This window comes from Emydura macquarii, unplaced genomic scaffold (genome assembly GCF_026122565.2).
Source record: "Emydura macquarii macquarii isolate MOO-44397 ecotype Brisbane River unplaced genomic scaffold, CSIRO-AGI_Emac_v2 contig_2205, whole genome shotgun sequence".
NCBI classification, from domain to species: domain Eukaryota; kingdom Metazoa; phylum Chordata; order Testudines; family Chelidae; genus Emydura; species Emydura macquarii.
In genome coordinates this window covers 10,294,996-10,312,548 of record NW_027132342.1, presented here as the reverse complement: position 1 = coordinate 10,312,548, position 17,553 = coordinate 10,294,996, and the positions used below count along the sequence as shown (strand labels likewise).

At 40.0% G+C, this 17,553-nt stretch overlaps 1 protein-coding gene across 1 annotated transcript in view; it reads left to right on the top strand.

The window, feature by feature from the left end:
• The window catches only part of SHISAL1 (shisa like 1), a 251,849-nt gene that overhangs the window by 87,643 nt on the left and 146,653 nt on the right, over window positions 1–17,553 (top strand). The window contains exon 3 of the mRNA XM_067558990.1: window positions 17,398–17,550. The gene's annotated coding sequence lies outside the window, so the exon portion shown is untranslated. The remainder of the gene's footprint in view (window positions 1–17,397; window positions 17,551–17,553) is intronic.

Sequence of the window (17,553 nt, the reverse complement as noted above, 5' to 3'; positions counted from 1 at the left end):
AAATAAGCATAAATTGAACAATGGAATATGGTGTCATCTGTTAGGTCAGTAGACCTAGTCATTGTTAGTTGGATAACCTTGTGTTTGGAAAGACGTGAATGTAGTCAAAACATGTCTAAAGTGGGCCTTTTTAAACACTGGCTTTGAGTGTAGTATGTGTGTATTTATCATTATTATTATTTTATTTATTATTTGTATTACTGTAGTGCCTAGGAGTGTATGTATGTTTATATCTCTTGTTGTCACACTTAACATATGTAACATTTTGAGACACAGGATATGAGTTTAAAAATGTATTGTGAAAAAAGCAATAAAAATATAGACAGCAAAATACGCTTTCTAGAAATTAACTTGGTTTGGGAGAGTTTTATAGTGCATAGTGAAAGAAATTCAGCTGAATACTGGATGCTTGTAGGAGAAGTAAGTAACCCATTCAGGGCTGCTTTTGGACAGCTGATGGTGCAGACCCAATCTCTTTCATTGATTATTATTATGTTGTAGTGCCGTTATTTTCTGCATTTTATAGTAGTTTAATAATAAATTAAACATTTAGGGCTGAATTTGGTTTTGCCACTATTGGAGCCACATGTATAAGGGAAGGCAGAATTTGACCTTTGTGTTGCTCTCAGTAACTACCTACTGATTCACTTCTTACACTCAGATTTAATGACCAGCAGCAGTTGCTTGCCATGACCTCAATCCCATAATCCTTAATAAAGTCAAAAGGATTGTAGAATTGGAAATAAGGTAAGAAAACATCCTCAGAGTACAGGTGAGTTCAGCCAGAGTACTATATCCAGTTTGGCGTGCCACAATTTGGGAAAGATGTGAACAAATTGGGAAATCCAGAGGAAAGAAACAAAAGTAATAAAAGGTTTAGAAAAACTGACCTGTGAGGAAATGTTAAAAAAAGGGGTGGGGTGGGGGGGGATGTTCAGTTTTAATTAAAGAAAACTGAGGAGGAACATAATGACAGCCTTCAAATAAGTTACAGGCCATTATAAAGAGGACAATAAACCACTCTTTTACAGGTTCACTGAAGATAAGACAAGAAGTAATGGATTTAATCTATAGCAAGGGAGATTTACTTTAGATATTAGGAAAATCTTTCTAACTCTAAGAATAGTTAAGTTCTGGAATAGGCTTACTAGGGAGGTTATGGGATTCTCATAAATGGATGCTTTTAAGTACAGGTTAGACAAACACCTGTCAGAGATGTTCAAGGTTCACTTGCTCCTTCCTCAGTGTTGACGTCTGGATGTAGATGACCTCTAGAGGTCCATTCCTTACCTACATGTCTATGATTCCACGGTGAATGTTGCAAATAAACTGCTGGGGGAATGCTGGATATTTCTCTCTCTCCTCCCACAATCCATGGCTCACATTGCTCAAGGGAAGGTGCTGCTTTAACATGTTGCAGAGCTGAGTGAAGAACCTGAGGGCTGCAGAGTTAAAGGCATCAAGTTTCACAGCTTCTTGAAATAGTGCCTTCTCCTAAAACAAAGTATCATATAGAGATGGGGCGAGGATGGCAGGGAATAGTTGTACCAAGGGGATTTCATGGGATGTTCTTCTTTTGTTAATTTCTCAACTAGTTAATTGTGACCCAACATTTACCCACTTGCAATTCACATTTATAATGAAAACTATTGATCTGCTGTGTGTATTATATATTACAGCATTATTAATGTAATATATTATGTTAAAAATGTTATGGTTGCAAAGTCAAGTACTTGAAAGTTAGTAAATACTATAATTAAGGTTGTCTGTGCAATTTTAATTTGTCCCCCTAGTCAAGTGGCATACAGAGAGGGGATATGGGGGGGCCATGTCCCCAGGCACTGGCCTGGGGAGGGGTGCCAGCCAGGCCCTCCTCGGAGGAGCCTCCCCTGTCGCAGGCAGGCGCCAGGGTGTCCTCCTGGCCCAGCCGCCCCTGCATTGGGTGCAAGGAGGGAGATACACAGACCCCCAGAGTCCATCACATCCCCCCCTACCCCGCCACCCCCACAGTGGGGGAAGAGCGAGAAACGGGCCCACAGACACGCCCCTGCAGGGCGCTGCTGCTGCTGACGTTGCCGGGGGAGGAGTGGGGGAGAGTGGGACATGGGCAGCAGTGTGTCCCCCCCCCCCGCCCCCCCCCCGCAATGGAGCACAGCCTACGGGGGGGCGGGCGCTGATGTAAGTATGGCCCTGGGCGCCAGAGACCCCTGGTACGCCGCTGTCCTAGTATAAACAATGAGAGTTCTGTGGCACTTTAAAGACTAACAAATTTAATATTTGCAGGCATAAGCTTTTGAGAGACTTCTTCAGATGCAGTAATACAGTCCTAGTATATATGTATTGTAATGCAATCTTTAATTACATGATCACATAGTATTTTTCCATAGGACCCCTGCCTCATTTAGTTCACAGGATGGATAGTTCTCATTCAATGTGTAGGTATTCAGTTTGTTTTTTTAAATCCTTGCCATACATTGTGTGGAAAGGATATCTGCATAATTGACTGCACACCATCCAAATCCTGAATGAATACAAAATTATTAATTTCCTCATGGGCTGTTGCAGCTGTGAGTGCTCAGCACTCACTCAGCCAACACATGGCTCGAGTTGGGTTACCCAGAAAATGAGGAACACGCAATGGCCACCTGTGAAAGGTTTGGTTTAAGTGACTTGCCCAGCATCACTTAGCAATTCTGTGGCAGAGGCAGGGATTGAAACCAATTCTCCAGCATGGTATTCACTACCTTAACCATGAGGCCATCCTTTCTTTTCATGCAGTACCCTGCCTCATTCACCACACTCCATCATCTTCCACAACTGAAGCTGGTGACCTAGAGACAACAGGCAACTTTTATTCTAGCATTTCCTAACTTAAAATGCTGACTTTTCACCTTAAGTTTCTTTTAATGTCGTTCTTTTAATATAACTTAAGTTTTTTGTTTTTTTTACTTTAAAATTGGGCGGCAGGAAGGGACTCCCAAGCATTTCATCATATTGACCCCCACTGGGTCATCAGCAGGATTTGGATCTTTAGATCAACAGCAGAGACTTCTACCATCTGAACTAACATAGTTACCGGGAGCAGCAGAAAGCAGTTATCTTTTATGTGAACCAGCCATCTGCTGGGGATTGATACACACACTTTGCCGGTGTAAGACAGCAAAGGACTCGGTTCCAGATTCTGTAGGGCAGTGTTCTATAGTGGTTACAGACCCTTCTTGCTTCCCTTGCACCCCAGTCTTTCCCTGTTCCCTTCTGCTTCAATGCCTTCTCCCCATCTGCTGTCCCTATACCCTATCATCCTTGCTCTTATTTTCTTCTGATTTCTTCCCCTACTCTCAACTCCTGCCCAATCAATTTCACGTAGACCATGGAACCATCTGATAACATGTCCTGAATTCATATGCTTCATCTAGAGATATTATATGCTTCAATTTAAATATAATTTGGGTAGATGATAAAGACAGTGTTGCAACTGAGCAGCCCTAGATTGTAGTCCTGGCTCTGCCACTGACTTGATGTGTGGTTTGAGACAAGTAATTTAATCTTTCTGTGTCAATTTCCCCATCTGTAAAATTGAAATAATATTGAACCACCTACCTACCAGAGGTATGGTATGGATTAATGAATCAGTGTCTGTGCTTTGAACATGTGAAGTGCTGCATACATTGTACATTTTATTAGTAATAGTACTTTACAAACCCTCTGTTCTGAAAAACTCCAATAGTAACTGATACAGTGGCAATTAATTTTTATAACAATGCTGTTTTGTTTATTTTTGAAAAGGATACTTTTCAATTGTAAAAAAAGGGCCAGAGGCTAGATATAAATTCTTACATATTCTTTTAAGTTCTGCATTTTGAAAAAGTTGTAGTGTGCAATGTAAAAACAGATCAAATGAAATGGTTTATATAATAGCACAGATCAGTTATTGATCTGCTAAGGGTCCTTTGAGTAAGTGGGCAGTATAGTGTTGTGTTCTCTGTGTACAATGAATCAATAAGCTGGCTTTAAAAGAAAAAATGATTATTTAGAGAGTATGTGTGTGTCTCTATCTAAAACATCATTTCCCAGCAGGAGAAACAGCCAAATTGGGGAATACTTTAAAAAAAAAAATCTGGCCTGCTGTGAATTCTGTGATCTTTCTATTCTTATGTTTGCATCTCATAGACTGTACTTATTTACATTTATCTAAGGAATTAATTGTCATCAACGTGAAGGTGATTGGGACCTTTTTTCCAGCTAATATTATTCATAAAATTGTTATAATGCCTTTCAGTTGATGAATCCCAAAGCCCTTTACAAACGACATGTATGCTATATAGGAATTGCTTCTTCCCATCACTAAAATGCAAACAGTTCTTGGAGCAGGAAGGAGTAGGTATTGTGAGGCATAACAGAAAAGCAACACTATCCAACAGTTCAGAAACAGAAATAAAGAAGAAAGCCATGCAGGGGTCAATTAGATTGGTAAGAAAGAGTTCCTGCCTTAAAGAGCTTATGAAGAGAATGAGCCTTTTCTCATTTACATTAAAATCTCTGCATGCTGTTCTGGCAATGTAATGTATCTTAGGTCTGGTCAACACACAGTTTGGGGATTGGTACTGGTATATCTTTTTCAGATAGGAATGTGCCTTTTATTTAATTGAAATTGTTATACTGGTACAACTCTTACTGTGGATGCAGTTATACCTGCATTAAAGGTTCCTTTATTCTGGTAGAGATCAATCTCCTTCCAGTATGGGAACAGCTTTACTGGTATAAAGCAACTTTATATCAGTATAACTGCATCAGTACTGGGAGAATTGCACTGCTTTAACTGAACTGGTATAGATAAAGCAGTACAACATTTGTGAGTAAACAAGGCTTTAAAGTGAGCGCAAAAGTAAACACCTGTTTTAAGGCATCATTACAGGGTGGCTTTAGAGGGTCTTTGTGTAAAATGAAAATCAAACCCTAAATATACAAGGCAGACAAAGGCTAGGATGGGAAGCAGAGGCTTAGCTGCAATGACTTACCCAAGGTGACACAGCAAGTCAGCCATAGTTCTGGGAATAAAACCAGTCCCTGAAGTCTCAGTCCAGAGCTCTGTTCACTCCATCATGTTGATATATTGTATTATTGGATTGTATGTAGTATTATTGACTAGATCCATGAGAAACCTGTCATTTTCAGTCCTTGTGGATTTTGAGTTTATAAAAGAGCAGGTTTTGTTCACAGTGGCTTATTGTTCAGGTCTCCTTAAGTTTTTGAGTTCAGACATACACTGAAGTTTCAGGCTACCTCCTGTAAAAATCTCCCATTCAACCTATCAACAGCCTTTCAATTCCCCCTAACAGGATGTGAGATTTTCTCTGACCCTGGTGTCTTCTAGGAGAATGGCTTGTGTTGCCCCTTTTGTCTGAAGCAGTAAGTCAATATTCATAGCTTTGCACAGTTGTTTTCTTTAGGAAGAAGAACTGATGATCTGAGTCAGATATATGCTCAATGTAAACTTTTTTATTTACAAAGAATGTACACAGGGTCCTGTTTCCCTGAACTTAATAGGAACAAACAGCAGCAGGTAGTTTCCTTGCACAGAAATCCCCAGGTCTGCCACTCCAGTGAGCTCTGTGCCCCAAAAGCTCACCGGGCAGTCAGCGTGACCTGGGAAACTCTTACCATTTTTTCCAGCTACTGTTACTACATAAAGGGGCTTGCTTTGTTTTCACTTCTGTTGAGCCCAAAGGAGGCTGTTTGGCACACCCACCAGCTTTAAGGAAGTCTGTGATTGTCTTTGGATGCTAGGTCTTCTCTACACATGAAAATTTACCAGCATTACTATCAATATAAGCTAACCCCCTTAAAATGGCCACTGTCTGTTATTCTGAATAAGAATTTCCACAGTGATCTAATTATACCAATATAGTAATGCTGGTAAATTTCCCTGTATAGACTCCACTGATGGCAATCATTAACACATTTACTGTAGCGCTTACCACACCCACTCAAAATGAATACATCCTTTAGAAACCAATCTGGGTCCCCCTTTGCTATCTCCTAAGTGGGCTCCATCTTCTTGTTGAGCCACATAGTAAGGCCACTACTCTCCAGCCTTGAAAGGGTTGTCTTGGTGGTAGACAGGCCCGCCAATAGGAATTCCAGGCCCCAAGGCAGAACAGTCCCGCCCTGCCTCGCCTCTTCCACCTGTAGCCCCACCCCCACTCCACCCCAGGTCCCGCCCCCAGTCCACCCCATGCCCTGCCCCCTCCCCACTCAGTAGTCTGCCTGCTCGCCGCTGCATCCCTCCTCTCCCATCACTCGGTCTGCCTCCTCTCTTCCACACTCTCCCTACCCCCAGGTGGCAAGCAACAACTGGGGAGGCTGAGTGGGGAGGAAGGATGCGGTGAGCAATAGCAGGGGGGGTAAGCAGGGGAGGAAAGGAGGGACGCACGCAGTGAGCAACGGTGGGAAAGGGGAGGGCCGTGGCAAGCAGCAGCGGGGGGGGTGGGTGAGCGGGTATCAGGGATGTGGCTTCGGGGATGCCAAGTGGGGAAAGGGGTGTGTGGAAGAGAGGAGGGGGCCAAATAGGGAGGTGGGTTTGTGGGGAGGGATGGGGCAGCGAGCAGGGCAGAGCCATGGCCAGAAGAGGTGGGATGGAGAGTTAGCGTCCCGGAGGGGAAGCTTTCACTCTGCTGCCCATGACCTGGGTCCCTTTTAAAATCACCAGGCCCCCTCAAACTCACTGGGTCCCTGAGCAATTGCCCCTTTTGTGCCCTTCACTTCCCCCGTCAGCCCACCTGGTGGTACAGCCTGTCTGTCTGTCCTCATATCCTGTAGCTGAAAGACAGGAATGTACAGCACTGAGCGAAGAAACCAGATTCCTCTGCATGCATTGAATAAAGAGATCTAAAAGTTATGTTGGAAGGTGTTTGGGGTTGAAAGGTGCTATATCACTCTATGATATTATTAATAATGTATCATTTAATTTTTCTGTTACTGATTTTAATGAATTAAATTTTAAACACTGCATTAAAGCATGAAATATAAGAGACAAACTGCTAAGAGTGAGGGAGTGCATTGTGATGGCTCTCAGTCCATTTTTTACTTGCCCTCTTGTGCCTCAGTATTGCAGCGCAGGTGATGAATAATATAGAGCAAGAGAAGGACAGAGGGGAAAGCCTAACCTCTACATTTCCTGGAGTCTACTCGTTCTTGGCTTTGTTAATTTGTGTGGATTGGGCTGGTCCTAACGACCACTGATATCAATGGAAAGACTTTCGCTGACTTCAATGGACACTGGATCAGGCCCTTATTGCTTAAGAAAGGTGACAAATTGACAGCACTGCAGATTGAACCCTGCCACTCATAAAATAGTTGCATAAAGCACAGGTACTAGCAGTATGAACTTCTCCCATGCTGCCCTGCCAATGTACTTCAAACCTGACCCCAAAGGACCATCTTTAGTGGGAGATGTCCAGAGAAAACGAAATCCTTGGTTTCTCTGTTCAGAATGAAGGAAAAGAAAGCCAATTAGTATGAGCAGCCTAGCGATGAAAGGCTCTCAGTCCACTAATCACTTCCCTGAGCTGTTCAGCCCCCTTGGTTTGAGTTTTAACAATATGTGCTTGGTTTTCATTTTTCTACTCAATAGGATATTACATCTCACTGAATCTGCTTCTCTTGGCCTTCCACACACCAAAAATGTAAACAAATAATTCTTCAGCTCCAAAGGCTTAATGCTTGAGCGATGCCATTCAATCCTCTGGTTTATTAGGAGCTGATAGTTAATTACACACTGCCTAATCTCATTAGCCCAGGTGAAGAGAACTCCTTTAGAGAAATGTTGAATATTTTTGATTAAAATCAATTGAATGAGATTGCAAACCACTGTGCAGTAGAAACATACAAGTGATTCTTACAGTGAGTCTACAAGTGATTCTTACACATGCTTCTTGTGCTGGCAAACAATGAGGTATCCTTCACAATATGAATGGATTCCTGTAAGATATCCATCACTCCAGTTAACTTGAGGAAAGCTCAGTAGCAAATACACACTTCAAATTTTTGTGCCTTACTACAGAAATGTTTCTTGAAAAGTCATACTTCACAAATACCAAACCTTCCTTTCAGGGAAAGAGCTGTCAAACTTTCCGGAAATAGATGTACTGTAGAGCCCTATGCTGCCTTTGTTCTGAATTTGTAATTCCATTAGAGTTCTATCAAGAATCAATGCCAGAGTGGCCCATTAGCATTGAAAAATCATAGAATCATAAAAGATTAAGGTTGGAAGGGACCTCAGGAGGACATCTAGTCCAACCCCCAGCTCAAAGCAGGACCAACCCCAACTAAATCATCCCAGCCTGGGCTTTGTCAAGCCGGGCCTTAAAAACCTCTAAGGATGGAGATTCCGCCACCTCCCGAAGTCACTAATTCCAGTGCTTCACCACCCTCCTAGTGAAAAAGGTTTTCCTAATATCGAACCTAGACCTCCCCCAATGCAACTTGAGACCATTGCTCCTTCTTCTGTCATCTGCCATAGTGAGAACAGCCTAGTTCCATCCTCTCTGGAACACCCCTTCAGCTAGTTGAAGGCTGCTATCAAATCCCCCCACACTCTTCTCTTCTGCAGACTAAGCAAGCCCAGTTTCCTCACTCTCTCCTCATAAGTCATGTACTCTAGCATCCTAATCATTTTTGTTGCCCTCCGCTAGACTCTCTCCAATTTTTCCAACAAAACTAGCCCCAGGACTGAACTTTGGGGCACTTCACTTAGTACTGGCTCCCAACTAGACATCGAGCCACTGATCACTATCCACTGAGCCCAATGATCTAGCCAGCTTTCCATCCACTTCATGCAAACCATTTTTCTTTAACTTGCTGTCAAGAATACTGTGGGAGACCGTATCAAAAGCTTTGCTAAAGTCAAGATATATCATGTCCACCATTTTCCCCACATCTACAGAGCCAGTCATCTCATCATAGAAGGCAATCAGATTGGTCAGGCATGACTTGCCCTTGGTGAATCCATGCTGACTGTTCCTGATCACCTTCCTCTCCTCCAAGTGCTTCAAAATGGATTCCTTGAGGCGCTGCTCCATGATTTTTCTGGCAACTGTGGTGAGGCTAACCGGTCTGTAGTTCCCCAGCTGCTCCTTCTTCCTTTTTTGAAGATAGGCACTATATTTGCCTTTTTCCAATCGTTTCAACATGGCTCATGAGCATTGATATTATAACCATTTTGTATTCATATAGCAATCTCACACATGTCAATAAAATCATGGTGATAGCAGATATGGAACTTGGATCCTCCTTCTTATGAAAGCATAGGTCCCTGCCACTTGAGCTAAAGGAGGATCTCTAAGCAGTATAGGGTTTATGGCTCAGCCACTTCACCAATAATGCTTCTTTCCAATAAAGAGCAGTGGTACATATTCACACTAGCCAGTCTATAACAGTGTAATAGGACCTGTGTTCCTCAAACTGACATGATCGTTCAGAACATAGTACATCCTATTTGAAAACTGGGATTCACCAGATTCCTTACTCCTAGGAACCCACTTTAAATATGGCAAAAATCTTCTAGAATTTTAATGGTCACTGTTGCAAAACCTGATGATGTTTGTTGTAGACATATTCAAATCTTATATTGCTACTACATGTACAATGAGCAGTGCAAAATCCAGGATTCATTTATATATACATTGTTTCCTTTTCAGTTCATGTAGGTTCAAGCCCCTTAGTTTCATTTTGAGTTTGAACAAACTCAGAAATTCAAAACAAAATTCAGTTGAAACCACCAAACTTTGCATGGTTTCCAGTAAAACCATGTGAGTTCCACTTGGCCTCCACCCAAAGCCCCAGGATCACATGAAATTCAACTTCTTTTGGCTAAAAGTTTCTTGAACCTTGACTCTAACTCAATTTTCAAGCATGCAACAGAATTCAGAATGTAACTCCTTCCAGGTTCTTTTATACAGTTTCACACAGCTCCAACTGAATGGACATTATGGTGATGGGAGATCATATAAGTAGCTACATAGACATAAGTAAATGACAGTGTTTTCATTGCTACTTGCTGTATATATAGAGACGCCAGCTAAGCTAATAATAGTTGAAAATTAAACATAGATTCATTTCTTTCAGCATAGTTTGCGGCTAGCATTTGTAACCCAAAATCTACTACACTGACTAGAAACTAAAAGCAAGTATTCTGAACACATAATACAGCAAACTGTGCTGCCTGAGATTCCCACATCTTCCACCCACTCATTTTCGCACTGAGGGGCAGTGGAAGATGGAAATAACTCTGACTCCCACACACAGAAATTGCACATTCCTGGTCAATTTATTTTTGATTGATAATCAAATCTCACCATGAAAGGTGCCTGCAAAACCCAAATAGATTTACTGAGGAAATATAAAGTACATAAGTAAGGAGTTTAAGATTGTTGGAGGTGTTCTCCTTAGCATGATTAGGGGTCAATGCAAGGCTGGCATCACACTTCTAGTCTGTATCTTACTCATCATACACAGTTAATTATCTGTATTGTGATTTTTTTTTCTGTTAAGGTTTAAAACAAGACTGTCCGAATCATTAGTGAACCTAGGCCCTTTTTGTAAGAGTAGAAAGCATTTAGTATTAATGTTCTGGCCAAATCCCAATGTGGAATTTCTTTCACTTGAATTCTCCAGGCAGTTTCAAATGGATATCTCATTCAGCTGATGCCCTAAATTGTTACCGTGTTTTGTTAAACAGCTGCTGCCTTTCCATGGTTATGCAATGAGCACTATGTAAGCTTAACAAGCTTGTGTGTGTGTGTGTGTGTGGTGTTCGTATATTGATCTCTAAGAACACTGGGATTTGCTGTATTTTTCTATATTTTATATATTTTATGTGAACTACTGCAATATATGAAAGGAGCCACTGTCATGTAAATTCATGTACTCAATGAAATATAAATCCAATATATAAATGCACACTGTTCCTATGGCATTCTTACATTACATATTTTATTTCCCTTGGGAGCTAAGTTACAAGAGTGTTGTAATTTGATGTTTGTAAATTGTATTGAAATCCTTCCATTTCTATAGCTCCTTTATGGAAAGTATTTTCAAAATTATTTTTCATTCTATTTATGGTAATTTTATCCACTAGGCCATTTGGAGAACTATCATTTGGAGAACACAAGGGACCAAATTCACGAAGCCAATAGAGTTACCCCAGAGTTGATTTTGCCACTGTAGGGAGTGTTCTATTGACACTAATATTTTTTCAACAAATGCGACATAGAATATACTGATCAAACTTGCATGCCCAGCCCATATGTTCCTGGGCCTTATGGAATGCTTTAATTTTGTTGTTGTCATGTTGGTCTCAGGATATGATAGAGACAAGGTAGGTTTCAAAGTTTCATAGATTCTAAAGCTAGAAGGGACCATTCGGATCATCTAGTCTGACCTCCTGCGTAACACAGGCCATAGAACTTCTCCCAAAAATTTCTGTCTTTTTGAAAAACATCCCGTTTTGATTTTAAAATTGTTTTTGATGGAGAATCCACCACAGCCCTTGGTAAATTGTTCCAATGGTTAATTACTCTCCCAGTAAAAATGTAAACCTTATTTCTAGTCCTTGAGTCTATCACTAAGAGACATGTTTTCTAGTCTTTTAATAATTCTTGTGGCTCTTCTCTGAACCCTCTCAAATTTATCAACATCCTTCTTGAATTGCGGGCACCTGAACTGGACAAAGTATACCAGCAGCGGTTGCCAAGTGCCATATAATGAGGTAAAATAACCTTCTACTCCTACTTGAGTTTCCCCTTTTTATGCATCCCAGGATCTATTAGCTTATTTGGCCACAGTGTCGCATAGGGAGCTTATGTTTGGCTGATTATCTACCACAACCCCCAAATCTTTTTCAGAGTCACTGACTCCCAGGATAGAATCCCCCATCCTTTAAGTATGGCCTAAGTTCTTTATTCCCAGAGGTATATATTTACCAGTATTAAAATGCATATTCTTTGCTTGTGCCCAGTTTACCAAGTGATCTAGACTCGTCTGAATCTGTGACCTGTCCTCTTCATTATTTATCATTTCCCCAGTTTTGTGTCATCTGCAAACTTTATCAGTGGTGATTTAATGTTTTCTTCCAGGTCATTGATAAAGATGTTCAATAGTGTAGGGCCAAGAACCGATCCCACAGGACCCCCCAGGAAACAGAGTCACACAATGACGATTCCTCGTTTACAGTTACATTTTTGAGACTTATCAGTTAACCAGACTTCAATCCGTTTAATGTGGGCCATGGTACTTTGATATCAATCTAGTTTTTTAATTTAAACATCATGCAACACTAAGTCAAACACCTTACAGAAGTCTAAGTATCTCATATCCAAACCATTATCTTTATCAACCAAACTTTGAAGAAGAGCTCTGTGTATACCCAAAAGCTTGTCTCTTCCATCAACAAAAGTTGGTCTAATAAAAAATATTACCTAACTGACCTTGTGTCTTTGAATTTTTAATGGCAAAGAACAATATAGTTTTCCTTGATTGCTCAAATAACAAGCAAGCTGTTCTTTAGAGGTGTTATTACCAGTTTCATTTCAGAAGCCATATGCAGAGTAAAACATATTGACATCTCTATATCTAAGTTTTATTTTACTTTATGTGAACATTTGGCTTTCATAGGTTTTAAGTGGAAATATTGCAAATACACTGAGCTATTTTTATTTATTATTTATTTCTCTTTATTATATAAAAGAGCAGCCGCTTGGTTTTTGCTTTCACTTTTTTTCTTTTTTCTTTCTTTCTTTTTTTTTTTTTTTGTATTTGAAAGGGGAAAAGGTGGAAACTGATGAATAATTCAGTTGTTCATGTTTATGCAAAACGTTAAGAGAAGCGAATCAGAACTCTGAACATATCCAAACATTTCCAAGATTGCTCCCACCTACACACTTCATGCAGAAAGAGCCTTTGGGACAAAATCTGCCAGCACTGCTCAAGGAGAAAAACAACATGAACCTGAATTTTTATATCAGAATTTATTAAATTGGAAAATTGGACATTAACTCAAAATTAGGGCAAGATGTGATCTGCCTTATACCACCACATAGGAGAGTAAAGGGTTGCCTTACATCCCGTATTCCCTTGAGAGGGCTACCCACATTGTGGGTCACAGACCAATGGGGAGATCATATGGGTGAGAGATGGGTGCACAAATAGATGGAACATTGGCCCTGGCCACAGCAGAGCTGAGCTGGCATAGAGGGGAAGAATGAATCTGCTCCTAGTATAGCCCAGAAGCCGATTACTTCCCCTGTGACGTAAAAGGATGGGAACCAGGGAAGGAATTGTAACTCCCTGGCCCACTCTTGTGGCAGTGCAGCTTCACAAAGCCTTTAAGAGTGGGTTCTACATTTACAATATAGCCTTTACCTGTGAACTTTAACCCATTTTCACCCTGATCCCATAATCCTTGTATATCCACACCTCCACGTACTGCAGAAATTAGCCCAATTTAACGTGCTTGAGAAAGATCAGTCAAAACAAAATGCTCTCTTGGACAGGTGTACTGCACAAGAAACCAGATGAACTAGGGGCTTGCCTACATTTTGAAAATTAATTTGGATTAAGGGAGGCCATGAATTTAAAGCACAAGAAATAGTTTCCCATGTGGACACTGTTATTCTAGAATCAGAGTAAATTTTTTCCACTTTGGCTTAATCCACTAGATTAAGGCAAATTGGACAAAATAAAAATTTCCACTTGGGGAGCTAGCTCAGAATAGCTATTCCAGTTTATTTCTCTGTGTGGATGATAGCTAGGACTACAATTGTATCCTTCTGTTTTCTGGGGGAAAGATTGTGTACTTTTGTTTTTGTTGCCTTGCCTGCTTTTTAAAAAAATCAGATGTTGCTGTATGTGATATTCCCAAAAGGGTTAATTGTAAAAGTCAGGTCTGAGAAGTTGCTAAGCAACAATGTTCTGCCCTCAGGATCAATGATCAACCAATGGCAATTTGTTCTGCTGATGTAATGTATATAAGTTAATATTCTTTATGGAGAACTGTGTGGGTGGGGTTCTGTGAAAACTTATCTGAACTGGTTTCTTCTGCTTCTGTAGTTTTAATTAATCCCTCCTAATAAAAGTAATTGTTTTTCTAATTAAGGTCCAGTCCCTTAATAACTATTATTCCAAATATAACAAAGATACTAACTAACAAGAGTCAATCAAAATTAGTTCATTTTTCGGATTTTTAGATCTGTTAGTCTTGCTGGAGACAAACTGATTTGTTTTTATTATCTTAAAGGGTTAATTATAATATATACACATTACTATTGCACACTGTGTACTTTCTGGAACTGAAGGGAGTGGAGGAATGGGGAGGGTTAGCAGTCCAGTAATTTAGTCTCACGAGTAAGGTTTGCAAGATCAGGCCCAAGATTTTTAAATCATTTACTAGTTTTAATAAACTGCATATTGTTTTAGAATTTAGTTCTATAAAATGCTCTGATTCACATAGCTATATTTTGGATGCTTACCTGAGTCCCTCAATCAAATTACTTAGTTCTGATTTTATTAAAAATATGAGATTGTGCATTTTTACTTAATGGCTGTTGAATGAGGTTCAAGATGAAGAAATCTGGGCCAGATCCTTTGCTGAAGTCAGGGGTTACACCACATTATGCCAGCTAAAGGTCTTGCCTTTTTGTGTAGTAGAAAAAAAATATACAGGGAAAATCCTAACCCAAGTGACTTCAATGGGGCTAGGATTTCACCCTTAGTGACTAATTTTTATATTCCTCTGCAAAAGCTTCAAAAAATCTATTCCTGCAGCCTTTCTGCAAGCAGCACTCCCATTGATTTCAATGAGAGGTACACACACCATAGACTGCAGAATCAGGTTCCAATTTAAATCTGTAAAATAGTCCCCTTCTTAAAGTATTCTGTTGTTTAGTCTTTTCTGATCAACTTCCAGAAATACTCCATCCTCTCTGATTAGATAAGTCCAGTTATTATAACAGTTTGAATTTGTAGAAGTCATTAACTACAGTAAGCCCTAGAACTATTGGCCTCCCCATTGAAAAGCAGAGATATTGAATGTCTCTGTGTTTATTTTGCTATATTATATTTATATTTATATTCAGCCATGTTTTGAAGACTGACTATCCACAAATAAAAGCTGAACTTATTTCTAAGTTAAAAATATTTTGGTAACAGATTTGTTTTGTTTTACACACTTCACACATTTTCATACAACTTGACATATCCTCAGTCTGGCTGGGATAAACAGACATGCCTTTGGGAGAAACAGGTCCTCAGTATCTCAGGAAATCAGACCCAAGGATGTCAATTTGGGCACCCAAATTTAGGCTCCAACCAGCAAGGTATTTAATTATGTGCTTAACTTTAAGCACTTGGGTAGCAGCTTTGGCTTTAATGTGATATTAAAAGTGCTGTGCTACACTGGAACCTTAAAGCACTTCTGAAAATTTGGTTGAATATCTGCAGATGTTCACTCATCTCTAGTTAGTATCTGATAGCTGCTGAGTGGAACTTCAGTGTGCAGGGGAACTGTTTCAGCAAAGTCCTTTCAATATGCCAGAAGGAGGGAAGGACAAGAGAAATAGATTTCCAAGAACAAACATATATTTATGATGATTAAGATAGATAAAAAAATTAGTTGGTGACTAGGCACTGGGCTGCTGCTAACGTCTGTAAGTACAATCTTGGCCCCATCAAAGTTTTGCCATTGACTTCAATGGGGCTGGGATTTCTGTCTCTCTGAATAATTTGCTCTTATTTATGCTGCTAGTCCTTCTAGAATGTTCATAGAAGTTCCCCATCCTCCTCTCGTTTTGGTACTGCTGTTCTGTCTCTGTGTCTGTCTCTGAGTGTTTTGAAAGTGATTGTACTAATTCTTTTCCATTGGAGACTGGCCTTTATCTCATTATTTAGTTTCGAAGACAATGTGCTCTGTTACTGTGCACATGAAAATTACAGTTTTTGTAACATATGCACAATAATTAAATTGTTCCCACCCTGTCGAAATACAAGCCCTTGACTAGTGCCTTTAGGTCACCCAGTGTGGATCCATTAATGTTCAGCAATAGAGTACTGTGCCTTGGCTTGCAGCTAAACACCGTTCTAATCACTTTTCATTAGAACACCTCCCTTTGGTGTAGAACTGGTTAGCTGAGGGGATTCATAATGAGGTGCCTTTTGCAGCAATATGCTGGAAGGGGCTCCTGAGAGTATCTTGTTAAAATTCCACTATAATTTGAAGGGAGGTGTGAGTGAGGCATAGGGGCGGTTTCTGTGCCTTGAATGGAGAGCAACTCCTTTCTAGAGAGTATTTAATCATTCTTACCAAGGATAATTTATCTCTGGGCTCAAAAAAATATTTCTGAAAAGCAAATGTTTTGCCTATGAAATACACTAGATTGTGCAAAGTGCCAGGTAATTTGATTTTTAAAAAAATCCCAAGGAAAGAAACCCCGTGGAAAATGTTCTAGGGGAATATACATCCTATCCCTAGACACAATCTCCCACTCCATTTCTAATTGGGCAAATTGAACGGCCTAGTGCACCATTAATACAGTTAGGGTATTTTTAAGCACTAAATATTCCAACAAAAGACTTAATATAAATGTGTTTGCTAACTGATGGTGTGTCCTTCGTTGGTCATGTTATGGTGATGACATAGCATTTTTTTTTTTTTTAATGAGAAATAAATAAATAGATTCCCTCGTCCTTTACCCCTGCTCCCAGCAAGTGAATAGTCGCTAATATGTAGGTTTATGATTAGACTGATTTGCTGTTGGCATGCTAAGCACTGTGAAAACATAGAGGCAATAGAAGGTGAAATCCTGGCCACATTGAAGTCAGTGGTAAATCTTCCATTGACTTCAGTGAGGCCAGCATTTAGGATTTCACTCATGGGCTCTGCCCAAGAAGTGTACAGTCTAGCAGCTAAGACTTTAAGAAAAGAATGCTTAAAGTTAGACCCCTAAATCCATAATTAGGCATCTGAATAATTGCCCACTAATTCAGGTGTCTAATTTCCAGAAGTGCTGAGCACCAGCAGCTCCCATTGATTCCCATTCATTCCAATGAATAGTTACTGCAACTCATTGAAACATACCCACACAAATGTGTATTTAACCCAGCTAAAAGTTCTTTATTTTGAACTTTTGTGCTCGTGCCTTTTTTTTTTTTTTTTTTTCCGCATCTGCACTCAAGCATTTAAGTTGCAAAAGGTCTTTGATTTAAAATAAAATATACACTTAAAAAGTGAAAATATATTATTCCTAATACATGAAAGTATATACTAAGAACCACATCCCCTTGCCCAAATATTAGCGCTGTAGGATTCACCTTTTCTCTTTGATATTTTTCTCCCTTTCTGTTCAGATGTGCAAGAAAATGAAGACTAGCAGCCCAGGTGCAGAATTACAATCAGATCAGAATCAGCAGCCTGTTTCCCATTGCATGGCCTAAATCTTCAGCTGGGAATTGGACAACAAAACTCTTTCCTGAGCATGACTTGAAAATGAAGATGAGAAGGTA